The following is a 26,256-nucleotide window of genomic DNA, read 5'->3' on the forward strand; positions in this document are numbered from 1 at the left end:
ATAGGAAGATCCATATCCATGAAGTTTACTTCTAAGCTTCTGTTCCTAAGCTAAACTCCTGTTTATGACTCTTGAACAGTGTATTTTGAAATATATACATCCTACCATCCTTCTCAACTACTTTCATTATCAGATAATCATTGCTTCTCAGCACTTAGCAAAAAAAAGATTAATTTTTGTATTAACTCTGTAACTTACCTTGTTGCAGAAATGAGTGTGCAAACCATCCGCTATCTGCAGATGCTGCAGTGCTGAAACAAAGAAAGAAGTGTGTTCTTATTACAATGGAAATGTTTTTTTAAATATTTCTAGATGTGCTAAGAGAAACGTGGCATTCAGATTTCAATATGTCTAACAAGGGATTTGAAATGAGTGCTGACATTGCCAAATACCTGCTTGCAGGTGTGAGAGAACACTGTCCAACCTGGAGACATTTGAATAATCTCTGACCTATAGTTGGCAAAAAAACCTGAAAGAAACAGACAAACAAACAAACAGAAAAGTAACACCAACCAATAACAAAAAAAACCAAGACAAAATATGAAAATAGGTTTATCCAGAAGAAAAGAACACAGATGAACGTGGACATGCATTATTGGCCTGTATACTTTTTTGAAGAAACATGCAGTACCAAGGGCACACAATGCTACAACTGACCCCAGCTCTGTGAGGAAAGAAAATGTTTGTAGAAGTACGTAAAACAAAAGAAGTCTTGACTTTTCCAATCTTTCACAGAATCATAGAATGGTTGAGGTTGAACGGGACATCTGGAGGTCATCTTGTCCAATCCCCCTGCTCAGGAAGGACCACCTAGAGCCAGTTGTGTAGGACCGTGTCTAGACGGATTTTTATCTCTCTAAGGATGGAGACTCCACTACCTCCCTGGGCAACTTGTTCCAGTGTTCAGTCACCCTCACAGTAAAAAAGTCTTTCCTGATGTTCAGAGGGAACCTCCTGTGTTTCAAGTCGTGCCCATTGCCTCTTGGGCACCACTGAAAAGAGCCTGGCTCCATCCTCTTTGCACCCGCCTTTCTGGTATTTATATACATTAATAAGATCCCCCCCGAGCCTTCTCTTCTCCAGGCTGAACAGTCCCAGCTCTCTGAGCCTTTCCTCATATGTAAAGTGCTCCAGTCCCTTTCTACAGTGAGTCCACAGGTTAGATACTTTTTTTGTTAAGGAATGAATTATCTATATGCTCCAAATAGTATTTTAAAATACTTTTGACCACCTAGATCATTTAGATCTTCAATATAAAGAAAATCCACTCCAGCAAGAATCTTATACTTAAAAACAAAAGAAAAAAACCCTTTATATCACAGGTCTTTCAGTTACCAGTGGCAAATCTGTCACCATCTAAGACAAATTTCTTATTTTTATAAAAGAAATAATTTTTAAATCTGACTTCATGAGGTGTCATAATTTTAAAACATCATAGCACTCAACATACATTTAACAGGTAGTTCTGTCTTGCGACTATGGAACAATGGACAAATGCTAGAACTAATCTGAACTGCAGTTTGTCCAGAGTTGGGCTTTGGAGTAACTACAGTAGCTCAGATATGTATTTTGAACTCTTCCCTCAATAACTACCTGACTTTACATTGATGGTATGAAATCTTTTCCGCTGGCAAAATTCCTACTAACCTCAGTAGGGTCATCATTTCATCCATCAGGTTTTTGGGTTTGGTTGGGTTTTTTTTGTTTGGATTGGGTTTTTTTTCCACCGGAGTTGAATTCCACACTTCTCATTTGCTTTACCTGTAGGTATTACTTACCCCTGAAATCAGACATTTATTCATCATATCTTCAAAATTGGGAATCCTAAATTAGAGGTTAGACTTTTTGAAAACAAGCCTATAAACATTCTCTGCTTCAGTATATTTTTAAAAACTCAGATATAATATTGCATTCTACTTTGGAAAAGTTACTATATGAAAGAAAATTTGGTATGATGACTTTTATTATACACTAGATACAATGGAGTTTTTGCATAGTCATCTAGGTTTATGTCATGAAAAGTAATTAATCTGAACTTTTTCTTCTCTTCTTCTTTACAGCTATCTTTTGGGCTTTCACCTTCTTCTGAAATCCTATAATAACAAATTAAAGGAATCAATGGAGTATGGTAGTGGATATTTCTCCATGAGAAATAAAATAAACAGCTGTGTAGGTACTGAGCAGGACATTGGGGAAAAAAAGTGGTAAAATCAATTTTAACCAATCTCACCCCCTCGTCTTAATGTCTAAGTATGCAAACTGGCTAATGTAACAGCTTTCTGGTACAATATGACCTTCAAAATACTGCTTATACATTGATCACAAACGATACTTACACAATGAATTTTTTCAGATAGATGAATGTGCATTGCTTATACAGACTCCAAGGTGAACCAAAGAAAATGACATGCATAAAGACTAAGCTGCCCAGATGGTCCATCAACAGTTAATTAAGTGGCAAATACAGAAGTATCTCTGATGCTGCCAACAAAACTGCCTGCAGTGTCTGCCATGGCCTCAAATTTAGATTGCTGGAGGAAAATCTTCTGTGGATTGGCGTCAGTCTCTTGTGATGCTCATCTGAAAAGCAGACAGAGTACATTTCACAAGCTACATCTGAAAATAAAAACAAGAGTAAGGGAAGTGTTGTCTGAACATATTGCTAATAATGGGATATGAGTTTGTCATACCTGTGCTGCCAGTAAATCCAGACTGGAGCAGCAGTCACCAAAGGGGACCAGCAGCTCTTACCTGCTCTCCATGTGAAACGATTTGGTAGTCTCAGAGTCTCTGTCCATTTCTTGCACTCATATCAAAAGAAGCTGGTCTTCTTTCCGTCAGACTTGCAGTCAAAGAGTTGAATGAACATGTGAACTCTGCTACCTACCCATTACTTCAGACAGTCTTTCCAGTGAAAGAGCAGCAGGGTTACACGTTGAAGTTTTTACCTTTGCAGCCAGCAGTGAGAGACAATTCTGCTCCCTAGAGCTGTCAGACAGACACCAAGCTGTGTCTTCTGTTTCTCTGCTCTTGCAGTTTCCGATTTTCATTGACTCCTTCTGCCTTCATTGCCCAACCTTACTTTACCTGTACTGTCCTGCAAATTCTTACCCTTCCTGATCCAACCTGTATCCAAAGGGGGAAATGATCTGCATTTCTTGAGGGTCCTTCACTGCTAAAACCTCTGGAATAGTGTTCTAATATTTGTTATTAAAAGAGCTCAAAGCAAGTTTTTGGAGGGTAGCAGCGAGCTTTGAATATATGTTTCAGATAAACTTTAACTCTTTGCAACAATTTTTTTCCCTGAAAATATGCCTGCTTTTCCAATTCATGTAATTCTGTTGTCAATAAGAAAGCTGAAAAAATAGATTGCCACAATTCCAAATGTAAATCTACCCAACCTTTGTTAATTTAGTACAATTATCAAATTTGCACTTTGACTCGGATTCATGGATAAAAACACTAAAAATTTTTTAGGCGAGTGAGAAGACATGTGAATTGGTTAATTAGAGATTCCTCCTTTGAAATTTATTTCACATAAAAGAGCAGCAATCATGAATATTTTAAAAGCAAGAACTCTTTAGGCTTCTTTAAATATTAATGTAGCAAAGAGACAACATTAAGTATCAGTTAGGAACATATGATATTTCAAGTATTAAGATATGAAACTACAAGAAAACCAAACCAAAAATATTGATATGAAATAGCTTGTCATTTCTCATATTTTGCCATTTAATTTCTTGCATATTCAATCAGATGTTAATTATTTTTTCTAATTTTTTTCCCTAGAAACTGCTTGTTTCTCAAGGATTTGTTCTATTATGTAATCTTACAGAAATTAGTTGGGGAAAAAAAAAAAAAGACACAAGGCTGAAGGTCTGAGACCAAATCTCCCTTTTAATTAAGTTATTATGGAGTCACTGGAAAAAAGTATGAAACAGGGCATAACCCTTTCAAAAACAAAAGTAAAACAGCTTAAACCAATTAATTTTGGTCATTAATTTGAATGAGAGAATCAATTCAAGATTCTAATCTTGTAAAATGGAAAACCATCAACGATCAGTATTCCCAAAAGCTCTTCAAGGCGTGCAAAATCAGCTGGTGTCCCATTGCAACAGAGGTATGCTCAGCAAGAGTTCAAATGGATACTGTTGTTCTTGAGTTAGAAAAATATACTTCCACTCTTTCTACTGCTGCTGAGTCTGGGGGAACTCATGTAGGCAATGCACATGTTCTCAAGAAAACCACAGGATTGGCTACGATACTAAAAGAAACAAATATGCCCCAGAACATGATCAAAAAATAATCTTCTTCCATTGAAAGTGCAGGTGTACATGGAGTTTCAACTGTTCCCAAAAGGCAATCTTTTATATATGGCACTTTTTCAACTTCAGCTTGGATGATCCAGGGAAAACTATTTGCTCTATTTACAATAAAAGAGTGCATACTCACAAACCTGGAGCCTATGTTGGCACATCTGTACTTTGTTTTCATCTGCAAGTACTGCAGCCAATGTATTCTAGTGATTGCAGCCAAAACAAAATTAAAAAAAATATCTAACAGGGAAGCCACTGATACTATTAGACACTGTACATCATTCTACATTACTTTTTTCTTCCTCTTCTTTTAGTTCCCTGTGGAACAAGAGGCAATTTAAAGCCAATAACAACTACAGAACTTGCATACAGATCTACACTCCATATTTATTTTCTCCAAAGCCAAACCTCACAGTTATCACAGTTGGGAAAAAAAGGTAGACACTTTTTCAGATAAAATATGCTTTTGTCTGATAAAACTTAATTCAAGTAGAATATAAATTACCAGAGAAAGGATTGCTAACACAGGGATTGACACAGGCAATATTCAGGCTCAAATAACTAATACACATCAAAACTTGAACTGTGCAGAATATTATCTTTTTCAGTTCTGACCGTACCACATTTCCAAGCACAAACAATGAATCTTCTTTTAAAAATTAAGCTAATACTAAATTTAATTTGATATATAATACTTTATTTTATTTTTACTGTTTTTCTTTTTTTTTTTTATTTAGAAAACCTTCCAAACAAAACAATGTTAAATAAAACCAGAGAAATAATTTGTTTTGATTACTTAGTTATTATACTAAGTCCTCTGTCTGGAGATGTTGAATTCTCAGGACTATTCATCATCCTATGACTTAGCAGGTCATCCAGCAGGTAACCAGAGAGAATCACTAACCCAGTAGTAAAAGCATTCATTTGGAGACTAAGTTTTAAAAAGAGCAGAAATGTGTACATTGACCAGACACGTGACTTTACTTGAGAAGCAGTAAATACCTCTGATTTTTTCTTTTTTTTTTCACCTTGATTACTGTTCTAGATGGATGAAATACCTTAGAAGTATTGTAAGAAAGGTATATGTATAAGTATATGTAAGTTTTACTTGTAATTTAACTTTACTTATACTCATTATTATAAGTATATGTAAGAAATAATCTTACATTCATGTTTATGCATCTTTAAATTAAATAGAATTTTTTTTTTTCTAAACAGCCATTTTTCAATGATGTGAAAAAGTTTGGTCCTTATAGATGGTTGATAGCGCTCTTACATAACCATTCAATTCTTAGGAGAGTATGCATCTCTGCAATTAATTTTAGAAATGCCTTCAAATCCTCCAGTGGCAATTAAAAATCTCTGAGGCTTATGGGTGCATACCACATTGATTGCTTTCATATGCTTTGTCTTTTCATTTTTCTGTCATACACTTAATGTGCACCTCAAAATCATCAAGGCAGTAATGATCAGCACAGAGAAGAATGGGAACCAAGAAACAGCTCTTCACTCAGCAGTGAGAATTTTAAACAGGAAGGGAATCAGGATGTTTGTAATGTGGCTCCTGTTTATGTAGTAGTTTATCATTTCAATATTGTCTTGTTTGCTAAACTCATATAAGATATGGACCCACCAATAACCTGTGTATCATGAATTCAGGGTGTTTCCTGGAATGTCAGAAAATATTGTCATTGAACTGAGAAGGAGTAACTTTTGTAGTTCCTTTCAAAAAAACCCAAAACAATGCTGATAAGATATGAGTAATGTATGCTGATTGGTGTGGCGGTGTACAAAGGCTAATAAAACCTTCACTGCTGGTCTGCACAACATATGGCAAATGAAGACATTTCTTTGGCTTGCTGCACTGCAGAGCATTCACAGAGCAATTTGCTTGGCCTGGGCTTGTGCTGATTGAAAGGGGCAGCAGTGGCTTACAGCTGCTGTTCCTTCCCTTCCGCACGCTTGGCAGAAAGCTCCAAAGGGACCTGTCTAACAAAACTATAAATAGAATAAAAACGTAATATGGAGGAGACATAAGAGGGAAATGGAAGGTAGATGGAAGAGGAGTGAAGTTATTATGGTGGAAAAGGAGAAAGGTAGGAGTCTTGGGAACCTGCTATTTAAAAAAAAAAAAAAAAATCAAAGTTTTAGAAGCTCAGCCGCTCGTTTGAATTGCTCCCCCATGTGTCACCTGATGGGAGGCTGCCACTATACTGTAATGCTACACAGCTCCCACTCCTTGTTCTGCATCGTAATGCTATCAGTAGACCAGGAGTATGCTTGGAAGCTGTGTGAGAAGAGAGCGTTGCCCTCTCTCAGCTCCTTTACTCACGCTGCACACGTTGACTGTTGTTTACTTCACTTTTTGATCCAGACACCTTTGCTGAAACAAATGCTCTCTGGCTCTTGATATCACTTCGGATATCAGTAACACTATGGAGTTCCAACAAGGGTTTTCTAATAAGATTTTTTTTTTCTCCTCATCAAGCTAAATTTATGGTTGAAGAGAAGATTGTGATTATGTCGGACAGAGGACATGGGAATGTGAGGGGCAGGAATCATTGACATTCTTACCTTAATTCAGCTTTCATTCCCAAATTGGATTCTGAGATGTGTCCTCCTTTGCTTTTGTAGAGCTAATGTGTTTGGTTTGTTTTTTTTCTCAGAGGTTATTTTCTTTTACTTGTGTGCTGCTTAATGGAAATACATCAAGTTCTTAGCAGAGGCAGTCAGTGAATAAAGCAAAGGTCTAAATGCTAATATGAATAATGAAATTTCAATGGTGGTACACGCAGAAAAGACTAGAAATTGCTAAGGCATAAGGAAATAAATTATATTACATTAAAATCTCCCTACTGAACAGATATTATGTACAAATATATTTTCTAAAATTTATCAATGTATATTTTCATTCATGAACTAAAATGCCGGTTTTATATTCATATGTATATAAAAAAGTGTATCTGGAAGCACTCTTTATTATACAAAGTAATTTAGTTGCAAAAGAGAATAAGAATATTGTTCAGGAAATGAACAAGCACATAAAGAATTTGTTTGCTTTCAAAGTCAGCTGCAGAACTATCCTAGCTTTATATTGATGTCAGATGTACCTACACTGCTTCCTGTTTATTTCTGACATACAATACAAGTGCAGGTGTGTAATGCTCCTTTTAAATGAAAAAAAAATTAAAATAAAATAAAAAAAATTAAAGCACTTTGCAATGTGAACATCCGAATTTGTAGTTTACTGATTTATCTTGGGAGTACATTTGGGGGATTTTATCTACTGCCCTGTGGGTTGAGCTGAAAGATATTTAAGTTGACAAAACCAGCATTCAGATTGTATTTGATGTAATTTTAATTTTTTTTAATATTCAAATATTTATGTATAGATTATCCACTTAGACATTCCCTATCTTGCAATTTCAGTTCCTCTTGTTGTGAGTGGGAAGGAGATAGAGAACTGGAATTGAGAGAAGAAAATGAATTTTTTTTTTGCACTTGTGTTAGCTCAACCTTCTCTTCTTTGTTCTTTCCCAGGGTATTAGGAAGAGAAAGATGTCTGACTTGAGTACAGTGGGAAGAGAGCCAGACTGGAATGGGAGAAGAAACGGAGATAAGGATAAGGAATCAGAATGGAAGCAGAGATGGTGCCTGGGAATGAGGGAGGGGGAGTCTGGGAATTCAAATCTAAGAGGGAAATTGTGAAGAAAACAGTGTGGTAGTTCGAGAGGGAAGAGAGCTTACCTTTGGATAAGGATTTGGGGAGACTGTCAAGATTAGAATGGTACAACTGGGAGTTACGTGCAGAAAGTTTCAAAGTAAGTGAATCTGACAATGTGATAGTATGCACAATGATAAATGAGACTATATTAGCAAAGACGAGGATACAGGCACACTACTCAAGCTTAAGCTGAGCAAGTTGCAAGCCATCAGCCAAGATCAAGTAATTATCTGTATGTTTGCTCTTGACCAGTTTTGTCAGGTAGAACATGTAAGCTCATTGAAAAAAATAACACTTTTCAATCTTACTTTGATAATTTTGTATAAAAGCATTTAATTTAATTATAAAAAACCACTTCTACAGAATATTTAGATATAATTGATCAGGATTTTGTCAGAAAAAATGTTTTATTCTTATTTTTGTCAGTTTTACATGTATTTCTAGTTTCAAGAGGTGAAAATTACACAGCAAGATGGGGAATACGTAAAATGTGCTTGCTTCCAATCCACTTGATCAAACTCGCTCTAAATTTTGTCCATTTCTGAGTAAAGTATCAAAACGCTTCAATAAAAATTAGTCTCTATTGCAATGAGTACCCATATGTCTTTTCAACAATTGAAATGCATATTTATCTTTTTTTGGCCCTTTTTATTTTAGTTTTGTTACAAGTTTTTATATAAGCTTTACTAAACATTAGAAAGAGCTTTATAAAGCTACTCTTATATTTTTCAAGACATTGGTCCCAGAAATGTGTTGTTTAAAATTAGCCTTAAAGAATCTGACTGATCATGAGCTCATTCAAGAAAGAACATCAGCAAGTAAGGAGTCCTATTGACTTCAACATAATTGTGAGCTTGAAGTTAAAGCTCATACTTAAGCACTTGGCAGACCAGTTTCATAATCTTCAGAATATTGCTAAATAAAGGTCAAAATTACCTAAGCATTGGCTAACTTTATTGAGGTCACTCAGATATAAACTGAAAAAAAAGTACTCTGTGGAAGGGAGGTGTTCGGCTACTAATTTTTTTTCCACTAGCTTCTGGATTTTGTTTCAGGATCAAAAGGCATCACTGGGTTTTCACCCAGTTATGTGTGTATAACACACATGGCTCATATTTTTCTAGACTCTGCCTGAGTTGCTAACAATAGAATATTCAACTTGGGGCCTCTTTAGTTCTCATTGAACAGTCCGTAAAATGTCTAAATAATATGGGCCTTTCTTGGTGTCATCAGTACATTATTCTCCTTAGCACATTCCGTTAATTTTAAAGAATAATGATATTTTATATCTATTTTTATTGCTGGTATTTCTTGTTTTTATGTTGTTTTGGTAAGTAGGTCAACAAAAAAAAGGGGTTATCCAGCCAATACAAATCAGTCATTAGTTAGTCTGATCCCTGAGGCTTTTTTAATACTTTACATAGTGTATGCAGGCAGATGTCATCCAGGAGAACACTCTGACAGTAAACAGAGGTGCCTTTTAAGTTAGACACAGAGTGGAAGATATGTCAGATCTGTAAATTTGAGAATTAGTTCTAGACTAATTCCAGAGTTCTAGACTGATTTAGACCGATCTTCAGATGCTACAGAAAATGAACCTTCATCAATAAATGAAGTCAGTATGATAAAAAAATATAAAGACTACTTTTAATTTACTGTCCGATGCAGCGTGTCTCAAATTTAGGTTTTAAAAAAATTTCCACTGTTAGAAAGCTGAGGTTCTCAAGTTCCCAATTACAAAGTAAATTATAATAAAAAATAACTCCTTTATATCATGCATCCTGTGATAATACATTTGATTTCAAGTTGAAATAGTGGCCAGTACCACAACTTGTACCTTTTATACTTTGTTTTATTGAGAATGAAATACATTTGGTTTTTTACGTTTTCCCTCTCTCTTTTGTATTCAGAATACATTTAGAAAATGACACATCTGAACAGTGGACCCTGCTCCAGGAATGACTCACTTCTTTGCCTTGCACTTCTCCCAGGTAAATTACCTTTAACTGCACTGAAAATGAGAAGAACTGGTTTGACAAGTTGTGAACATGTAAGCTTGCAAGTGTATTAAGAATCTGATCTACTTACTATTTCTGAAGGAAGTAGGCACTATTTTCCATTACTTCAAATGGCATATTCCTCCAAAACTATACATAAGGGAAACATACTGTAATCTCATAAAATGCCTTTTGGTCAATCCTGGACCAGGGGCTGAAAAACAGTAACTGTTCACAGGCAGCACTTCAAGGTAGGATATCAAACCAGGGGCTCAGGCCTGAACTCAGCATAAGGTGCTTTGAAATGAGTAGTTTCTACTGAAAGCTGATTCTCAGAAGGCTGGGTTTCAGAAACTATTTTAATTTTCACTTGGAATTATTTGTACTTCTTTTACAAAGAAACTGTTCTCTCACTTCCACAGTGATCATAACCATGTTGCTTTGAAAACACTAATTTACTAATATTCCCACCCCAGGCAGCTGTACCTCTGTCCAAGAAGAACTCAGTATAGTAGCCATTTTGCCACCATGCCTCATTGGCAATAAATAATAAAGTTTATAAACTGAAAAATCCAGATTAATGGTCACAGCATTTGTCCATTTATTCCTCACTCTAAGTGATCATTCAGGTGAAGACTGACAATAAGGTTCATCTTTAGAAAAAGATATGAGTTCAGCAGGCTTAAAAGATGATATAGCATTTGGCTTCAAGATTGCTTTTCACACTGCATAATTCAAGATTTCACCAAAACATAAATATTGGAAAAGTAACACCTCCTCAGAAAAATAAGGTATAGACAGATTTCTCCCCTGAAAATCTTGTCATTTGTGTCAAGGTTTTGGGCCCTTGGATGAGGTTCAGCCCATGCCCAGATTTATGGTCAGGCTTAGGTTTAAGCCCTTTAGGGTAAAGGTTGGGAGAGAGACAAAGCCTACAGCTCCAGTTGGTATGGGGCTGCCAAGGGGAGGGTTATACTGCAGAAAGATTTATCCCCTGAGAACATTTTCATGTGGGCCATGGGTAGGTGCCCACAGTCAAGTGAGGAACTGGCTGACTGGGTTTGCAAGCAAACGGTGCAGGGTGATGTGGACAAAAGACACCTCAAAATCAGGAGAACAAGGTGGAAGGGGGCCTGTTTTTATGCATATAAATGAGTGCATGCTGAGAGGACAACATTATGGGGGAAGCTCTTGCCCTTTCCCTGGGAAGTCCACAGAGTTGGGTACCTACCTGAAGTGCCTGTAGGCTAATGCACACAGCATGGGGACCATGCAGGAGTTAGAGGTGTGCATGCATCTGCAGGGCTGGGATCACAGGAACATGGTGGGGTAGCTCACAGAAGTGTTACAATGGATGGATATTGGCTTTTCAGGAGGGATGGCCAGGAGAGTGAGGAGAGGGAACTGTTCTTTATGTGAGGTCAAAGCTGGACTGCCTGGAGCTCTGCCTAGGACTGGATGATGAGCCAGTTGAGAATTTATGAGTGAAGATTAGGGGGCAGATCAAGGTGGGCAATATCGTGGTGGGTGTTTGCTGCAGACTGCCTGATCAGGAAGAAGTAGATGAGAGCTCTTTCAGATAACTGTTAGAACCCTTACTTTCTCAGAACATGGTCCTCACTGGGGACTTGAACCATCCTGGTATCTGCTAGTAGGACAACACAGCAACCCAAGAGGTTTCTGGAATCCACTGATGACAACTTCCTGACACAGGCAATTGAGGAGCCAATGAGGGGAGGCACTCTCCTGAACCTGATTCTTAGAGAAAAAAAGCACCTGCTTCTTGCTTTGAAGAATCTCATGGGATACAGTCCTGCCTGATCAACCTGACAACCTTATATGACTGGCTTGGTGGATGCTGGGAGAGCAGTGGGTGTTGTTTGTCTCGACTTTAGAAAAGACTGTTGACACTTTGTCCAATAATGTCCTCATAGACAAACTGAGGAAGTACAGATTAGACAAATATACAGTGAGGTGTACTGAAAACTGGCTGAACGGCTGGGCCCAGAGGGTTGTGTTCAGTGGTACAAAGTCCATCTGGAGGCCAGTCACAGTACAGTATACCAGGGTTAGTACTGAGACCAATACTGCTTAACATCTTCATTAATGACCTGGGTGATAGGGCAGAGAGAACCCTCAGCAAGCTTGCAAATAATGCAAAATTGGGAGAGGCAGCTGATACACCAGAGGGTTGTGCTGCCATCCAGAGGGACCTCAACAGGCTCAAGAACTGGGCTGACAGGAACCTCATGAAATTCAACAAGAAGTACAAAGTCCTGCAGCTGATGAGGAACAACCCCAGGCACCAGTACGTGCTGGGGCTGACTGTCTGGAAAATGGCTTTGCAGAGAAAGACCTGGGGGTGCTGATGGACAAAGTTGAACATAAGCCAGCAATGTGTCCTTGCAGCAAATAAGGCCAATGGCATACTGCATTGCATGGGTAATATTGTCAGCAGGTCAAGGGAGGTGATTGTTCCCTGGATGAGACCATATTTAAAGAACTGTGTCCAGGTCTGGGCTCCCCAGTGCATGGACTTACTTGAGCAAGTCCAGCGAAAGGCCATGAAGATCATGAAGCAACTGGAGCATCTGTCATAGGAGTTTGAGTGCTGTGACCATTCAGTCTGGAGAAGAGAAGGCTCAGGGGGAATCTCATCAATGTATATAAATATCTAATGGCAAAGTGTAAAGAAGATGGAGCCAAACTCTTTTCAGTGACAGGACAGTGTCAATGGGCACAAACTGGAACACAGGAGGTTCCTGTCTGAACATCAGGAAATATTTTTTTACTCTGAGAGTGACAGCACTGGAATAAGTTGCCCAGGGAGGTTGCGGAATCTCTGTCCTAGAAGGTATTAAAAATGCAATTGAACAAGGTTCTGAGCAACAGCCTTAATTTGACACTGTACTGAGCAGGAGGAATGGACTAAACGATCTCCAGAGATCCCTTCCAGCCTCAAGGATTCTGTGATTCTACCCTTGTATAAAGCTCAACACCAGCCTTGGATTATATTTAACCTTGAGATGGGGTTAATATTGATAGACAAAACATGGAGCTCCAGTTGGTGTGAGGCTGCTAAAAGAAGGGGAAGGCAACAGAAAGATTTCTCCTCTGTGAAATTGTTCAGGTGGGTCTTGGCTGGAGGTCATTGGCTAAGCCTCAGGCCACCCCTAGGTTCAGGATTAGGAGAAAGACAAAGCCTGTAGCTCCACATGGTATGGGAATTGAAAGGGTCTGCCAAGGGAAAGGTTATGATGGAGAAAGATTTATTGCTCAAGTACTCTATAATGTTGATCATGGCTGGGGGTCCTTGGCTAAGGCTCAGCCCATGCCTAGATTTGGAGTTAGGGTTGGAAGAGAGACAAAGTCCATAGCTCCTGTTGGTGAGGGACTGAAAAGACACTGCCAAAAGAATCAGTATGTTGCAGGAGGCAAAGTCTCATGCTCCAGTGTTCTTTGGGCTGCACAGGGACTGCCAATGGAGCTTGTCACATCAAGTTGTAGTTCTACAGTTAGAGTTACAGCCTGAAGAGAGACTGAGCATGGAGATCCATTTTTCATGAGTCTCCTAATCGGTTCCCATTGAAAGGCATAGGCTGCAAAAAGATTTCTCCCCTGAGTACTTTTTCATCTTGGCAATAGCTGGAGGTCCAGCAACTGAGAACCAGTCTTAGTTTTTGCTAAGTTTAAGGCAGTTGTTGGGAGAAAGCCAAACATTATTCTCCACTTGGTGCGTGGCTTTCAAGGGCCTTCTGCAGGATTCTTCCCCCCTTGTTAGAATAAGCATTCTGAGATACATTTCAAGTTACTGTCATGAAATGCTAAATAGTTAAGAAAGAATGACAGCCAATAAGCTGTTGACATCAGTCTTCCATTATCACCATGCAATTCTGACCAACATAGAAGATACATGGCATACTGCTCTACCAGGGGCAATGTTATAGAGAAAAGCAGCTATAAATGGAATCTGTACTACATTAATATACTTTTCCCTTAACTTACTACAAGAATCAACCTGCCCTTAGCTGTTTTGTGTTGATAGTAGTTCTTCTTCTCTAATGAATAAATGTCAAGATAAATAGAAGCCATTAGCATGTGTTGAAAGTGTGGAGGATTTCTGATCAACAGAATCCAAATATATTTTAATGCAATTAACAATTCATAAATGACTTTGGATTAGTGATAGGACAAACAGATTATGAAAAAATTTTGGTAGTCATTTGTAGTGAAATAACTAATAAAAGTACTGGAGTAGGCATGAGCTTTTTAAAACCCTATACATGAGACAAGCCTCTCTCCTTACTATGAGAAACTACAAATTGCCAGAGAAAATGGTTATAAGCATTAAAATTTATTGAGTACTGTGAAGAGTGAGGGAGCTGTCGAAGCAGCGGCAGCAACCATTAATCAGGGAGATCTTGCAGGGAGTTAATCTCATCTGCTTAAACATATTTAAATATCTGGATCTCTGGGGATCCAGAGCTGTATTCAGGACTCCAATTACAGTCCTGGGAAAGACCTGGGCATCTCTTAATTTAGACAACATAACGTGTCCACAGTCATCCTAGGTCCTATAGTGTCTGAAGAAAATTCTTCTTCCTCAAAAGTGTTTAAGCTCTAAATGAGGATCTTGAGCCCAACCCTTTGTTAGTCTCTGTTAACGGCCATTGATATAGGATCGATATTATTTCTAAGGGATGGGCTTTTTCATTAAAACTTTTACCAAAAGTGAATTGTATTTGCTTTGAGAATCAGGGCTAGCCCAGACTCTGATAAAAGTGAGTGGGTTAATTCAAAGAGAGACAAATAACAGCTATGTCCTGAGGTTTAAAAATGCCTTCACAGACAAATTGTGAAGTCAGAATCACTGTTCATCACATACTAATAACAAATGACATCACTCTCCTGATCCCAAACATCCTACTTATTTATAAAACAGATATTGCTTGAAGTTCATATTCTTTTGCAGTGGCTGACTTGAAAATATCCTCCATAGTCAGGCAAGTTACAAACCTCAACTTTTCTGAAACTCCTGTAGTTATTCTCAGAAGTAGGAATACTTGGCAGGGGGCGTGGGGGTGTAATGTACAAATGCAGAAGTTACTATGCAATTCCAGTTTTTTGCCAAAGGAAAGCTAACAGTATCATACTATTATAAAATATATAACTAGGAAAAATTATGCTTTCCTGTTGGCAGAAGCTTCTGTATGGTAAGCAGGACAAATTCTCTAACATTTATGGTTTCCACTGTAAATAATGAGAACTTGAAGTATTTGTTAACTTATGCTTTTTAATTAAAAAAAAATTTCTAAAAAAAATGCTATCTTAAATGTCCAAATACTGACAAATACTATTTGTATAAGAAGCTGCAATATTAAAGCATTTGCCCCTTTGCAAGAAAATCATTTTTCTATAGTAAGTTTCACATCTGCCAATCACATAAAAAAGCTAAGGAGGGAAGGCTTTTTTTCCTATACTTACATGTTTGATGGTTGTCCGTACAAAGTCAATGGGAAGAACTCAACTGGTTTCAGTGATGCAAAGTGATTTTTCCACTGGTAAACATTATTTATGCATACAATTCCATTTGCAATTATTTTTTATACACACTTGTGCTCACTAATCATCTAAATATCTTCAAAAGTTAAGTTAAACAATTGTATTTAATAACAATGAAACCATATCTATATAGTAATCATAATTAGCTCCCAAATGTGATTCATATATAATACATACCCTGATACTGCAAACGTATCTATCTTAAGCCAAAAAATTGAATTTCACAAAATTATGAGAACATATCATTGGAAAAGATCTCACAGGACATCACTCAAGTCGCTAGTATGACAGGTACTATGTGATATAATCCCTCTCATAAATATGTCATACTTAAACAAGATTAGAGAGGCTGTGAAAATACAAAGTATGAATGGGAGGGTCCAATTGCCAGTGTATAAACTGATAAATGTATCTCCATGGTGCAACAAATTTTAGACAGGGTACATGATTGTTTCTTGGATAAAGTGGTTAGATAATCCACAGTTATTTTGTTCAGTATCATTCTTGATCTTTAGTTCTTGATCTTGATATTTTGGTTCAAGACGTAACTACTCCCAAAAATTTTCTGTCTCTGGTCACAATACACTCTAAATCAATATCTTCTCAGCAATCAAAAAAACCCAAACTACTCCAAACCCAAAACCCCTATAAGAACATCTAGGAAAGAGAAACTAAATACAATGAGAGTGCTATTTAACAGGAATTAAATGAAGCATTTAAAGGGCAAGATGATTTCATGCAGGCCGTAGAGATTTTTAAAATATCAGTAGTAGATACTTAAAATAAAAACTTGCTGCTGATCAAAAGGAATTCTAAAAGAAGGAAAAATTTACTGTGGCTGAAAGTCAGCTTGAACAGCTGAATAGGTGATCTTGGTACACACAGAAAAAAAAACTTCAAATGGAAGATATATAGAAATTAAGAAAATTAAAAGAGTATATAAAACATCACAAGTTACATGTAAGTGTAAATTACAATAATGCTGAGAAAAAAAGTTGTAAGAACTTTCTAAACCCATAAAGACTAATTGTTTTAAAATTTATAACTCATCAGGAACAGAAACTTACTGCAGAGGGGAGTCATGCCTTAGTGTGACTTGGCTGAGAGTTAACTAGTATGTGAATAAAGTGATCTGCTACACATACATGGCTTTTCAAAAAACTTTTTCACAAGGTGACTCGTAAGGGCTTTAAATGCCCACAAGACTTCAAAATAAAAGGATAGAAAACAAACAGTGGAAGAACAGGAGCCATTTCCACCATGGACAGAGGTCAGCAGAAAGCTTGCCAGAACCTTTCTCAGGGTTCTAGTCACCTCAAGATATTCATATATGTTCTGGAAAAATATAGTGATGAAAGTGATGTTAGAAAATTTTCCAATGATAGCAGTTGTTCAAGATAACCAAATCTAAAGCTGTTTACGAGATACTATAGAAAGTTGTGAAGTGAGGTCTGTCACTCCCATGATATCTAGGTTTTGCAGTTTAATGTTTGATGGGCAGTCTGTCATCTAAATTACTTTTTTTTTTTTAATAGTACTGTAGCTTATCTTCTGTAGACAGAACTTGCTTCTCTGATAAGATGCAAGAATAACAACCATATTATTCTTCTGCACAGTAACTTTCCATCAGAACTTAAACACAATAGAGTTTTTCTGTTAGCCAATACACAAAATGCTTTTAAAATAATTTGTCAAAGTATGGCATTAACTTCAATCTTGAACTACATAGAAAAACTAATAAATGCTAGTGGAGTTTCAAGAGACTATAAAAATATTTTATCCCAGTAAAAAATGTCCATGAGGTTGGTGAAATTGATCTTTTAGCCTACAATGAGTTCTGAGTGCTCTTACAGAACTCCACTGAAATCACGTTTTAAAATATAAATATCAGATGTTTCAGTGGTAGTAGGTGGGAAGGGTTTCTGTCTATGTAAATTCGAATCTTCTATGGCCTTTCATGAGAACTAAAAGGATTTGTTACTGTGAATTCTCATATTTTCTGCTAATAACACAGGTGTCTTGTTAAAAACCAATTTTATTAAATCCACCTTTGAAGAACTGTGCTTTAATCATAGGTAAAATAATGCCCAAGTTCTAAGGGCAACAAGGTTTTCTAACATCATCTGAATATTGAGATTACCTGATGCTACTGCATGTTTGTCTCTCTAGCACTCCCCTCTTCTTGAAGGTAACTCACAACTATATTATCCAAGTTAAATCAAATTTGACAGAAGGATAGAATTCTCAAAGGTATCACCAGCCCAACAGTTTTATGGAAAGAAATAGCTAAAAGAAGATGAATTCATGAAAGGAAGCATTCACCAGCATTCCAGTGAGGAATTAGCTATTCATCTGCTCAGCCATCAACTGGGTGGTGGCACTCAGAAGACCATTAAGCATAAGCATGTTAAAGAGCCAAAAAGACTGCATATAGCTCCAAAACAATTGTAGCATTTGCTGCCTTTAATTTCAGTTGCAGGCAAAGTAGCAGTAGTGAGAGAAATGGAAAAAGCTGAGAGTATCATGACGTGAGGACCCAAGGAGCATCAGGGAAAACCTGAAGGAACAGAAAGTGTGGGAATGAACTCATGGTGTTGTAGGGAGATGTCTTTGGAAGTGGGAACAACCCGAATATGCCATAGCATGTAGATTCTTGGAAGAACTAAGGGCACTGTGATTGAGTTGGTGGGAGAAGAGTAGATATTACAAATGGGAGTGGTGGACGGTTGGGAGGGACAGCTGGAGGTCACAAAACAAGTTCATGCAAAACCACTCTTGACAGAAAAAATTGTCTTAAATACCTTCATTTGATTTGAACATTCTTTAACAAACCAAGTTAGGAAGAAAAAAAAAAAAAGGCTGAATTTACTGTGATCAAAACAGATAATCACAAACTGAAATGTCATTCGGAAAACAAAATTTTACAGATTTCTCTAGAAACCCAACACAAGACATAAAATTATGACCTGAAAAATATGACAAGCTGTTTAAAGGTACAGTTCAATGAGTTACGTTGAATCAAGCCCTGGCTAGGCTTGTACATTGTTAGGAAGAAAACATTTTCAATTTGTTTCAGTTTGTTGTGACAGCACACAGATGTTGCTTCTTTAAGCAGTATATCTTTGTCTTCAAAACACTGCTATGTTTCTGAAATGCCTCACAAAGTTTGGAATTCATAAGCCAATGTAGTTTAAGTGGTCACCAGTTTTTGAAAGAATGGAAGCCATAAGCATTGTGTGAGATTTCTTCCAAGATTATATTAGTATTAGAAGTAAAAATCAGTGTGCCAAGGTCATGTTTATGGGTAATAAAGATATTAGAGTATATATGAAGTCTTTTTCAAAAAGAGAAATTTTATGATTCTTGCAAGTCTTTACTAGGAAAGTTTCTATGTGATAGCTGACATTTAAATTAACAATATCAGATAGCCCAAAGAAATTTTGTGTTTATTTAATTTTTAATTTACCACAGGTTTATGTTCCTTTATTAGCAATACCATTAGTTCTTATAAATAGCGGCCCTCCAACTTAACATTATGGATCATGTCTACTATTTGAAGAAACACACAGTTGTAACTTCTGCTGGTACTCAGGTGGACAGAAATTAATTACTTGAAAAGAAGGAAACTAAAAATACCATTTGCCATCAGAAACATGGGAAATTTTTGGTAGTTTTACAAAATATTTTTTAAAAAGTCTTACTGAAGACCCTTTTGGCAAAGTGAGAAGAAATTAAGCATTTCAGTGAAAGCCAAGGGGTTTGCTTTTGCTGCAGTATCACATTTTTACCTGCAAACCTTCCATTGCTTCATTTCTCAATTTGAAGTAAAAGGTGACCAACTATTTAAACACTTGGGATCAAATCAATCCCTACTGTAAATATGTTAACAGGAACTCACCCCAACATAAATACATTTTTAAGAGGAATATAAGTACAAGAGTTCTTATACATAGTAAGCTGACTATTTATACTAATGATTAAGTAATTTTTTAGGGAAAATTGTTCATTTTTTAACAGCCCCAAAAATGGTTGGTTTGAAATATTTCTGCTTGCTTATTTTTCTTCCTTGGAAAAAGTGTTCCATTCAACATGACAGATCCGTTAAACCCCAAATTAAATATTTGGTCCAGATTTATACTACAAGCTTTAGAGATATACTATGAAGAGTGAAGGGCTTTTACAGCTGGTTATTTCAGTCCACTGAGGTCTTAATTGCTCTCAGGAGGCAACTTTCTTTCCATTAACTTTAGGATAAGCCTAGAATGATTAGGATCTTAGCATAGGGTCCTCAGTTAAGTGCCTACACTTAGCTGGGATGAATCCGTAATTTTAGCTTTTTAATCCTCTCTACTTGAGCTAAAAAAGGGAAGGGAAGGGAAGGGAAGGGAAGGGAAGGGAAGGGAAGGGAAGGGAAGGGAAGGGAAGGGAAGGGAAGGGAAGGGAAGGGAAGGGAGAATAAATTACACATTTATTAGAAAAGAAAAATTGTCATATCCACCTTCAGTCTCCCCTGTAGCTGGGATACTCACCTTGGACATAATTTCCTTAGGCAAATATGAAAGATGCGAACTCAATTCTACCATCACCTACCTATGTTTTATCTAGAGCTGCAGTGAATCATTCTGGCATTTAAGGTACACCTTTCTCACTGTTCCTTGGAGTTGCTGAGTGATTCTTCTAGGCAACACAATGGACAAATACCATTCTTTCTGGGTTGCAGTAGCAACTGTAACTATGGTGAAGGGATTTGGATGCTTTTGTTGACAGTTGAAATACCATTCTCGTTGCACCTTTTCAATGTGCTGGCTCTTAACTAAACTATATGGTATCTGGGATACAGTTCTATCAATCCTTCCTTATAATGTTCAGTTTTTCCCTTATATAATTAAACATCTGCTAAAGCACTCGCAGGAGTCAAGTTATTCCATTTCAGAATTACTTTAACTTATAGTGAGAAGGGTGTTCTGCCAAGAAGTGGAAAATAATTTCAGATCCACTGTATTCCTGATGTATCCAAATCAACATATGTCATCTCTCAGGTGCATGTGCTTAAAGATTTTTTCACTAATTTCAGAGGACTAATCAAGACATAAGCCTAGCAGGACAATTTTAGGATTAGGTAGGGTGTCTTCAAATGTTTGAAAAAAAAAACCTCCAGAGAAATGATGAGTGTCTACCATTTTAACAACAAATACTGTAGAAAAATAAAGGATGTGTTGTAATTAAAACTGTCAGAAGGCAATAGGAAATTGAACTCTCAAATTCAATTTAAACTGTTGCTACATAAACCAGACCATTCTATGGCATGTTGTGACTGCTATTTAATGTCAGGGCATTCAGAAGTCCAGAATACTTTAATAAAATGGGAGAAGTAGACTACCAGATGGATCAAAGTTTTCCCATGGTTTGGAATTACCTACCCTTCACAAATACTTACACACATTCATTAATCAACACTTAGAGCACTAGACCTGCAATCAAAAGAGAATTTGGTATTCAGTATGAATAGTATGGTTGGGCTCCTTATTAGTTTTAGGAAATCAACTCTCAGTGAGTCAGTTTGATTAGCAGTACACAATTGGAAAGGAAGGCTGAATCACAGGTTTCTTTAATCTTATGTTTTCTTTTCCTGAACATAAAGAAATCATTTATACTTTCGTAAACACTACCTCCTATTGCTAAGAACAATATAACCTGAAAAGCATTTTACAATATAATACAAAAGAATAAAGAAAAACAGTAATTTTTCTGCATGATTTTCCTTGACTGTCAGCAGACTCAGTAATGCACAGGAAAAGAAAAAAAAATTTTAAAAAACTTTAAAATTTTGAATAAAAACAATTTGAGAATTGCAAGACAAAACTAAGTGTTTCACCTCAGAGACAAAGGTCAATTCCATGAGGTCAAGTGACTCACTTTACACATCTTCATGATTTCATGATAGGGAGCAGCAAAACACAAGGAAAATAAATGACAGATGATGATTATTAATTCTTACTGAATCAACATGAAAATTCCAACAAATTTTAGCAAAGACTAGAGAGCAGAAATTTAAGACCAACAGTTGTTACAGAAGTTAAGAACAAATCTTTTTTCCTGAGTGTCTTTCCTCATTAAAAAAGAAATAAAGAAAAACAACCAACCCAGAATATTTAATAATTGCATATTATCCACTTTACATGTAATTGCTTGCTCATGCAGAGATGCTGCTTTTGAAGTGGATACCACAGTGTTATTTAATGGAACTCCGTAGCAATCTATTAGAAAATAAGTAATGGCAAATATTGCTGTACAGTTTCCCTCACCAAAATTTAATCTGATTTGGCTCAGAGCAAATACAACTGATGTATAAAAGTTTGCAATTTATAATATTTCTTTCATTCTCATCATTCATTTTTCTTCTTGAGTTTACATCTGCAATTAAAGTAAAAGAAGCACTGTGGTGACAGCTCTGAGTCTAACCAAGGATAAAAGTACAAGAAAAATCATATACGAAAGCAAATAAAAGCCTTACAAGGCGATTTGCAGTCACTTTAAAATAAATTTCATTCTCTGTATACAAGGCGATTTGCAGTCACTTTAAAATAAATTTCATTCTCTGTATCTACAATGTGGTGAACAAAATAACTTTAGTTACTTCTCCATTTTTAATATTAGTGGTTTTAGGAATTAAAATAAGGTGAAAAAATACAGCTCATGCAAGTTAAATTCATTAATATGAGAACATTCATGCAGGGTCTTTTAGAATTCACTCAAATCCATTGAAAAAAGTTTCATTCTGTTTTGTTGTTGTCAATGGTATTGTTTTTAAAACAAAGTTTTGATTCTAATTAAATGACAATAGTCTTTCAAATAGCTGTTATTAATTAAGGCAGAAAAAGTGCTACATGGGAAAATTTCAAAGTTCAGTTAGTATCCTTCACAAAAGTTTCTTTTCTCTGTGGGTAAAATTAGTAAGCAACACCTACTTATGTCCTGTTGTTAATGACAAAGCAATAAGTTCAAAATATTTCCTCAAATACAGTGAATTGTTATACTATTACTCATATTTTTTTAATTTTGCTAGCCATACACTCATTCAATCTCTTTTTACTTTACATTAACTGTCTTTAAAAAACACTATGAATGTGCAGATTTGTTAATAATTGTTTATAAGTAATTACATTGAGAAATTTTCATGAACTTCAGTGCTTAGCTCCAAGCACTTTCCGTTCCACTTTTACAGAGTGAAGTGATAAAAAATAAAAAATCAAATAAATAATGGATAAATACCAGGTGCTGACATTATTCAATGCTGTAAGAATAAGATAGCATCAACAGAAAAAAAATTAGTCCCTCACACATAGGATAAATAAGAATATATTGGAAGTCCAAACAGAGATATACATCAAAGTCTAGATCAACCTGTTTTTTGAACTTTATGTCTTGTTTTCAATAAATTATGTAATATTTTAGATTTACATAGGCACTTATATATACACTTGAATGTGAGTGCAATAAATTAATACAAAGCTCTTTTTTGACTATTGTAGGGATATGATTTTATATGTATGATATGGGTGAAAATCTATTTTGACTCATAGAAGTCTATGAGCTTTTGCCCGTAGACTCCTTAATTCCAATGGATATAAGACTCTATTGTCTACAAGGAAAAGCAGATAAAATACTGATAATGCTGATTGCCAAGAATGTGAATAAGAAACTACTAGATTATACCTGACATGAGCAATAGGTACAGGACACCTATTGTGTTTGTTTAAGGAAGGCTTTTAATGTGTTGCAGGTACTGAATTGTTCTGCTTGACCAAAACTTCTGCTTATGCCTAGAAACAGAACTTCAGGTGCCAGAGGACCTTCGAGGCCAATAAAGCTCTAAAGTTACTCTTTACTGTGCATAGAATTTTTACAGTTTGCAGGATGGAGGTCTTAATGATATTTAATGAATAAACAAGAATATAACAACACAGGAATATTAAAAGCAAAATTTTAGTTGACCCTGTGCTAGGTAGTTTCCCTTTCTATGCCATTATTCTGTTTCTGGTATGATGACTACTTCACTAAATTTAAAACTTCCTTTGTATAATTAAATTAGACCTGTAATGCAATGACTGATTGCGCTTTAATGCTACTGTTTTATGCCAACAAACAGGATAAACTCTCTCATTTCTCTCTATATTATTTTGACTTTTGACTTAAAGTGATATGTGACACCTCTTGATGATACAGATCCAAAAATCTCTATGGCTCCACTATTTAGTTACCAGCTAAATATTATAAGAATGATTACATTTACAGGATTACATATGAAAATTTATAATATTTTACTAGAATAATAACAGTAGTAACACATACAGAATGGAAACAGGCGATGCAGAGGTTTTCTTAAAAACGCATGTTATACTTTGCTTCAGAGCTCAGTCTTGCCTCAAAAGCTACTAAAAAAGTGAGAATTAATTTACCTTAATTTTACAGAATAATGTCTGTGACTGAAAGAAGAGGGAGTTTTGTTGATTTTTGTTTTTGAAACACAGAGGAAAACAATTTTTTTTAATTAAAATTATTTCCAGATACTTCCAAATTCAGTCTTCATTAGAAATTATTCACGTGGACCACATTTTTAAATTCAGACCAAAGAGTTTTATAGCAGCTGACTGAAGTCATGAGTCAGTGATCCTTTTAGCCTGTTGACTGGCTTTTGCCATTATCACAAGTAGACGATATAGTGATATTGATGCTACAGTCTTAATAATAATATGGTATTATTAAAAGGGGAATTGGTACACGTGAACTTACTCCAATTATCATTCCAGCTGCTTGTCAGAGTCACTTGTGTTAGGACAGCTGAGCCTCACATTAAATTCCAAGCTCTAATCAGATTATTATTTGGTGGTTTCCTTGTGATCAGCAATTGGCTTGCTCATCACAAAATACTCTGTGAATCTGTTTATTCTTTTCTTACTAAAAATTATCTCCCTAGGTATGTGTGTGTATAAATAAGGCATTCTAATGCTGCTCAAGTTTGTAAATTTGACTTAGGTAACATTCACATGACATGAAGTAGATAGCCAAGTTGATACGACATATAATGTTTCCAGTTAAATCCACACTAGATAATGAGGAAGAGACATGGCAGTGTTCCTAAAACTACTGCCTTTCTCTACAATGTGTTACTATAGTACCAGAATAACATTACAGCTGATAGCTTTCAACATCTGTGCCACGCCTGCCAACACACTTCTAGCTCAAAACTCTATAGAAATATTTTAGATAACTTATTAATGTGTGCTTAATTAATTTTAGTGAATTGTTTATTAAAAATTGGAAGAAAATACAGAGGTAAGTACAATAAAAACAAAAGTACTAGATGTCGCTAATCATAGACAAAGTATGCAATATCATATGTAGCAAAAAATATTTTTCAATACAGAGATATCATCTTTTCCTGAAAAGAATCTCTCTCTCTCTCTCTCTCTCTCTCTAAATCTTACAGGCACATAGTTTTACAGAGGTGATGCCAAATTCAATATATATCTTAAAGAATTATATTTCTTGATATTTTCCAAAACAAGAAATAAAAATAAATATTGGAAAAAACAGACTTACAGCTAAGACTTCCATCTAAACTGCAGTATCTACTCCATTCCACCTTTAGAGAATAGCGTTCTAGAAAGAACATGAAATTAGAAATTCAGGAGAAAAATAAGTAGCTCTTTGAGCAGCAGAACTAATGAAGTTTGGTTCTCTGTAGATTTGTTTTGTGGATGATTGACATGGGTGCCTGATAAAGTTCGAGATCTGACTGGAGGTTTACCAATTTGGGAATATCTGTAGGTTTTCTTTCTGTCTCTCCCTCACATGTATATGAATATAAATGGAGGAACACAGAAAACTCATGAAATAACTTCACTAAGAACCTTGCACATCTCTATAGTTTAAAAATAATTGAGTGGAAGTGGCTGGGGAGAGTAAGAAGGGTCATATTTTGGTTGCTTGCAGGTAACTTAGACAGCTCACTTTTTAATTCTAGTACTTAGCATCTCCAGCCCAGCTCAGGGTATTTGTCTAAGTAGCAGCTCTTGCTCCTCAAGCAATTGGTACAGACTGGTTCACTCCCTCTTTCCGCAGAGAAAATCTCACGTACGTCAGTCTCATCCACACTGCATTAGTCCAAATCTCCTCCAGACTCTGTGTGATGCCTTGGTGGCCCAAAGACAGGACTAATCATCATCATTATAGCTAGCACTTCTTTTTAATTGTGCTAAAATTAAATCCCTGTTTAAATGCTCTGAAAAAATATAGGTCTCTGTCACAGTCCACTGAGTTCTGTTTCTAAGAGTATAGCGCTGCAGGTATGAGCTACATTTGGAAATCTTGGGAGACTGGCAATAAAATCACAGGTTTTCCTTAAAAAGGATAATTCACAGTTTTAAAACTCTACTGAAGAAAGCTGTCTGCACAACTAAGAATAATCTTGACCTCCTTTCAGTGGGATACAGCAGAAGAATGACTAACCTGATATAATAAATAATGAGATCCGTGACAAAGAAGAGAGAACTATTATTGATATATACAATGTATTAGACTCTGTTAGGTTATATATCTGTCATTTTATATACAGTACAGATATAAAGAGAATAAGACTTTTCTCCAAAGAATA

The sequence above is a fragment of the Gymnogyps californianus genome, chromosome 1 (genome assembly GCF_018139145.2).
Source record: "Gymnogyps californianus isolate 813 chromosome 1, ASM1813914v2, whole genome shotgun sequence".
Taxonomy (NCBI): domain Eukaryota; kingdom Metazoa; phylum Chordata; class Aves; order Accipitriformes; family Cathartidae; genus Gymnogyps; species Gymnogyps californianus.